The sequence below is a fragment of the Frankliniella occidentalis genome, unplaced genomic scaffold (assembly GCF_000697945.3).
Source record: "Frankliniella occidentalis isolate FOCC.00 unplaced genomic scaffold, Focc_3.1 Scaffold116, whole genome shotgun sequence".
In the NCBI taxonomy this organism is placed as follows: domain Eukaryota; kingdom Metazoa; phylum Arthropoda; class Insecta; order Thysanoptera; family Thripidae; genus Frankliniella; species Frankliniella occidentalis.
Genome location: NW_026267244.1, coordinates 442,796 through 448,263, shown reverse-complemented (window position 1 = coordinate 448,263; position 5,468 = coordinate 442,796). Strand labels below are relative to the sequence as shown.

Sequence of the window (5,468 nt, the reverse complement as noted above, 5' to 3'; positions counted from 1 at the left end):
GGGGGGGGGAGGTATCTGTGCCGCACTCGAGCTATCAGGGCACCGTGTACGCAATGTACCGCCGCTCCCCCTCCACCCACACCCCTTGTGCTGCTGTGCGATGAAACACCCCAACGCATACCGTTCGACCGCACCCGCAGTCCCTCATGCAAAGAAGCACCCGACAAAAGCACCTGCCAAAGGAGCTGAAAAGCACCTGCAAAGGCACCTGCGAAATCACATGCGAAAGTACCTGCGAAAGTACCTGCAAAAGCACATACAGACGCACCTGGCAAGGCACATGCAAAGGCAACTGCAAAAGCACCAGCAAAAGCACCAGCAAAAGCAACTGCTGAAGCACCTGCAGAAGCACCTGCAAAGGCACCTGCAAAAGCATCTGCAAAGGCGTCTGGAAGTGCTGTGGTGCGCCGCGAAGCACCCCACCTGCGAGCCAATTATCGGCGGGCGGAATAAAGAGACGCGCGCCTTTTAGTCTGCGGGGCGTTACCGTGCATTATTTAGCGCCGGCGCCACTTAGGCTGATGGACGGGGGCGGGCTGCATCGGGAGAGGATTGAGCGGGAGAAAGAGACAGAGAGAGAAAGAGAGAGAGAGAGACGGGGAGAAAGACAGAGAGTGAGAGACACAGAGAGGTGGGTTAGGATTGTGTCTCTTCAGCTCTCTCGCTAACTTGCGTCGGAGATATCGATTTCGCTCAACAGGAGCTTGCAGTTGCCGGTGTTGGTCGTGGAGCTCTGTGGATGTGGACGGCACGACGCGAACCACGGGGACGGGGATGTCTTCTTCAAGTGCGCGGAATGTTGATGCAGTCGCCGGGTTGCCGGTCCATTCCAGAAGGGAGAGGGGGGTTGGGGTGGGGGGTGGGGGTATGTTCTGCTGAGCTGACAAGGTGAAGGATGGAGGAGACAGACGGAGGTGAGGAGAGGGCCGCTCCTGCGGGGCTGGAGGGGCGTGAGGGATGACTAATAGTCCGGCCCGCGTGAGATCCGCGCGGCACGCGGCACGACCGAGCCAGGCTGTTGATAAAAACGAGCCGCCTCTGCTTCTCACCGACCGACAGAACGGGATATCCGCGACGGGGTAGCAGCAGCCACTTGCGCGTTCCACCGCGTCGTGGGAATGCCGCGAGATCCACGACGCCAAGAATGCCGCCGTTGTCGTCGGGGACGATTCGGCGTGCCGGGTCCGTGGCCCTTTTTGCGAATATGGAGGACGCGCACAAGGACCTCGCCGAGCCTTGTGCTCTACCGCCCCCCTTTCCCCCGCCCTTCTTGTCCGTGCCGCAGCAGGATGGCTGGCGCGGCCCCCCCGCCGCCCCAAGCCTTTCTCCATCACTGGATTCATTTTCATGAATGAGCCTGGCCTGGCCTGGCTGGGCCTTGCAGACTCATCTAAAGGAGGAAGCTTGCGGCCTGGCCTCTCTTAACAGCCTCCCTTTTCCAAAAAGTTTCCGTCTCCCCTAGCCCCCCCCCTCTCTCTCTTCGCCGTTTTCTTTTCACGTTTCTGCTTTTCGTCTTCTATTATTTTCGTGTCCCCTACAGCGGCAGCAGCAGCAGCAGCTCCGGTACTTTGGAAAAGAGAGGAGGAATATACTACATAGCTGATTGTGGCGATGATCCCAGGGCCGCCCCCGCCCCGTCCTACCCTCTGCGATATCGTGGGGCCCTCCCCGTTACTCCGGTTGTCTCCGCCCTATAACTCGGCACGGCGCTCTGAGTTCGTTTCGATTCCTCGAGATAATTATAGCTCATGTGCGCCTGGGCGATGATAGGAGCACCCCTACCGCCTACCCTGCCGCCTGCCGCACCCCGGCTCCGCCGCACAGCCGCCCGCCCAACTGGCTTTGTTCCACTATCCTCTCATTCGATCTCGGCGGGCGGGCATGGCGGCCCCCTCGCCCGGGGCGGGGCGCGGTCACCCAGAGCCCGGGCGAGGAGGAGGTGGGTAACGGGTTGAAATATATCACCTTCTTCTTCATGCGCCGCCTCAGGGACAACGTCATTACCGATAATGACTAGTCGGGCCGGCGGGTCGCTGCGTGAGCGAAAGCCGAGCGAAGCCGAGCGAAGCCGAGCAAAAGCGCGCTCCGACCCACCCGACCCCTAATCCCCCCCGCGCGCCTCGTCTCGCTCCCCCATCTGCTCCCTTTCGCTGATCCCTATTTGTCTCTTTTAACCGCTCTCCCACTACCCGCACCGCCGCCGACCAGTGCCTCTGCCGCCCTCACCTCCAAATTGATTCCGCTCCCCTTCGCCAAGGGCGGACGGGTTGACGGGCCGGGCCGGGGCGGACGCGGTACCACACGGCCAGCTGAGCCGCACAGGTGGCGCGGGCACAGCCAGGCACAGCCACCCGCACAAAACATACACACACTGCTGCCGATAACTCACACACCCCGACAAACGACTCGCCGTTGTTGTAAACCGCGAACGTAAAGCCCTCGACCAGATACCTCCAACCCCCTCCCCCCTGGCTCCCGCTCTCCAGGCCCTCGCCAGCAAAGCGGCCCATCCAACACACGCATACACGCACACGCAGGCATGCACGCACACGCGCAGTACAGTCCGCGATGTGTGTGTGTGTGTGCGTGCGTGTGCGTGTGTTCCTTCCACCTGACGTGCTTTGCTGTACTTGTTGCCGGGCAGAATAGTTTGCCTGGACCGGCCATAAATCCACCATAGCCGCCCGTAACCGTGTTCCACTGCGGGTGACCCGGCCCGGCCCCGCCCTGCCGCCCGGGGTGCGGGGGGCCCGCCAGCGCCAGCCCGGGCCGGGCCGCTCGGCGCGCACTAAACCCTCCCCATTCTGCGGCTCGCGAGCGCCCCGGCCGAGGCAAGGCGCCCCGATGAAGATCCTGCTGCTGCTCCACCCTCCTCTCGATGGGAACCCTCACCTCGTTAGCCCGTCGGCCCCGCCGCGTTCGTCTCGCCATTAACCTTCAACCCCCCTCCGCCCCTACCCCTCCACCTCTTACCTCCCCCCTTCCTCCCGCACCACCTGCCGGCCGGGGCGTGGCGCGGGGCCTAACTCGTTTAGCGATTCTGCGCGCTTAAAATCACGACGGTGGTTTTTGGGACGGAAGCCAGCAGCCATCAACGTGAAGATCCTGCTCCTCCTTGCGAGGCGTTTCGGGTCACGGTGTACACCCCACTTGCCCCTTGCCGTCGTTGCTCGCAGTACATGTATTGCAGCAGTGTGAGTTTGTCTGTGTGTGTGTGTGTGTGTGTGTGTGCGCGAGGGAGGGCGGGGAAGAGAGAGCTAGAGAGGTATAGTGGAGGGAGCGAGGGGGTTTTCACCTTCGTAATACATTGTACTTAAACCAGGTATTACGCGCATTTAATACCGAAAATAGGAACATATACACTAAAATGGTAGAATTTGGGTCGGCAAACCTTGTGAATTATTGGCGTAATACCGCGTAATACACGGAATGTTTTGTACACCGTGCACGAAAATTCCGAGTGAAAACCCACTCTGGAGGGAGAGATCGACAGAAAGGCAGAAGGACGGACAGACAGACAGACAGACAGATAGATAGACAGATAGACATACAGACGGAAGGGGATGGGAGGGGAGAGCCGGCTGGCAGAGCCGATGACAGGAGACCTTCCCGGGCCGCGCGTCGGCGGTCCTGTCCGCGCCGGCGTAAAACATTATATATGTTCTGCGTTGTCGTGGCCGTGCGTGTGAGCGGCAGCGAGACATGTCCATGTCAGGGAGGAGGACGAGGGCGAGGAGGAGGAGGGGGTGAGGGCGGGGCGCTGTCGCGGACAGGCACTGCTGCGCTGGGTGGCTGCTCGGCTCGGCTCGGCTCCGCCAGAGTCCTCCTCCCTCTCCCTCCGGGACCCGGCGGTGGTGGTGATGGTGGGTGATGATTAAGCAAACGCGCGCCCACACCTGGCTGCCGTTCGTTAGGCTGCCCCCGGCCCGGCCCTGCTCTAGCTCCAGAACCCTGACAACTTGACGGCGCCTAACCGCTGCTGGTAGCTGGATGCTAGAGCCGCTGTGAGCAGCTGGAGCCCCGGCAGCCCGATCGTTTCTCCAGCGGGCAGTATTCCTGGCCATCCAGCAGCCAGCTGGGGGTAAAGGCGCACCATGGCGCTCCTCGTGCGGTCGGCTGGAGCCCCGCCGGAGAATCCCTGATGGGGAGTCCTGCTTGGGGTGCCACACCGGGGGTAGCTCGCTGGAGAGCCATCACTGGGAAGGGAAAGCCGACTGGGGAGCCATCACTGAAAAAGACTGCAGGAGAGCTGTCACTGGCAATAACCCAAGGGGGGGGGGGTCAACTCGTATATCTGTGTATTTCTATGTATTCTATACAGTATTCTTTGGTATTTTTTTTTTTTTGTGGATTTTCGTATTTTCTTGTATTCATTTGAACACGATTTTTTCGAGTTAACCCCCCTTCGAAAAGGCCTGCTGGATAACTTTCACTGAAAAAGATTGCAGAACTGCAGGCCATTTTTGTTGAAGAAGTGGGCGCGAGAGCGCCGAGAAGAGAAGTCAACGGAATAAACCTGCGAAGGGGCGCTTGCTTTAAAGTCGCTTGCTGTAGTATTAGAGATACTTTAGGCCAGCCCCAGAGCCGCTGGCTGGAGAAGCCCTGCGGCGGGTATCGCATCGCATCTTTTCGCTTCGTTAGCCGCCCGCGATAGTCCCGCCCCGGGCGCGTGCTGAGCGCCCATCCTATAACCACCCTCGAGGAATTGGTGCAAATTTTAATGACTGCTTTTCGTTAGCTTTTCTCCTGTATATTCACCTTAATGAGATTCTGCACAGGCAGGCGGGCTGGTGCCCATCCCGTGCCTGCCACCGTGTACCCCTCCACCACACCGCATCGCTCTCCAGACAAACGTCTAACCCCGTACCCCCCCCCCCCCGACTCTTCCTTTTCAGCCTACCGTCCCGAATGTTTGCCTGCCAGCCACGACGCCGAAACCCTCTCCAGAGCGCGCCGCCGCCGGTGGGAGCTCTAGGAGCCCAGCGCAGAAAAGCGAAGGGACTAGGCAGGAGACACTGACTGCTCCGGACCGGAGACTACCGAGGGGAACACGATGTGAGGACGACATGAGGACGAGGGGGCCCTCTGTCGCGACACTCACAGAACGCGACTCTGCGTCCCCGGTTGCGTTGTTGTTGTTTTTCTTTGTATGTTTATTTTTTCTATTTTGGTTTGAGTCGTTTATACCGCCAGAGCGGCACTGGGGGCATTAAAATAAAGTGATGGATATGCGTACGCATCAATCTTGGTCTCCCGCGACAACGCGCATTCCGCCGCAAAACCTACCAACTCCCCGTCTCTCTCTCTCTCTCTCTCTCTCTCTCTCTCTCTCTCTCTCTCAATGTCCTTCCCGAGGCCATAGTCGTGGCCACCGCTGACTGCCGAGCAGAAGTCGAGCTACGAGGCGTACGAGGCCGTGATCGCATCGCGGAACATTGCGGGGTAAACAGTACATCGGGTGGGGGCGG

The 5,468-nt window shown here is 60.0% G+C and overlaps 1 protein-coding gene across 1 annotated transcript in view; it reads left to right on the top strand.

The window, feature by feature from the left end:
• Positions 1-5,468, top strand: part of LOC113210537 (gamma-aminobutyric acid type B receptor subunit 2-like) — a gene marked incomplete at its 3' end in the record, with an annotated part of 109,511 nt that overhangs the window by 21,509 nt on the left and 82,534 nt on the right.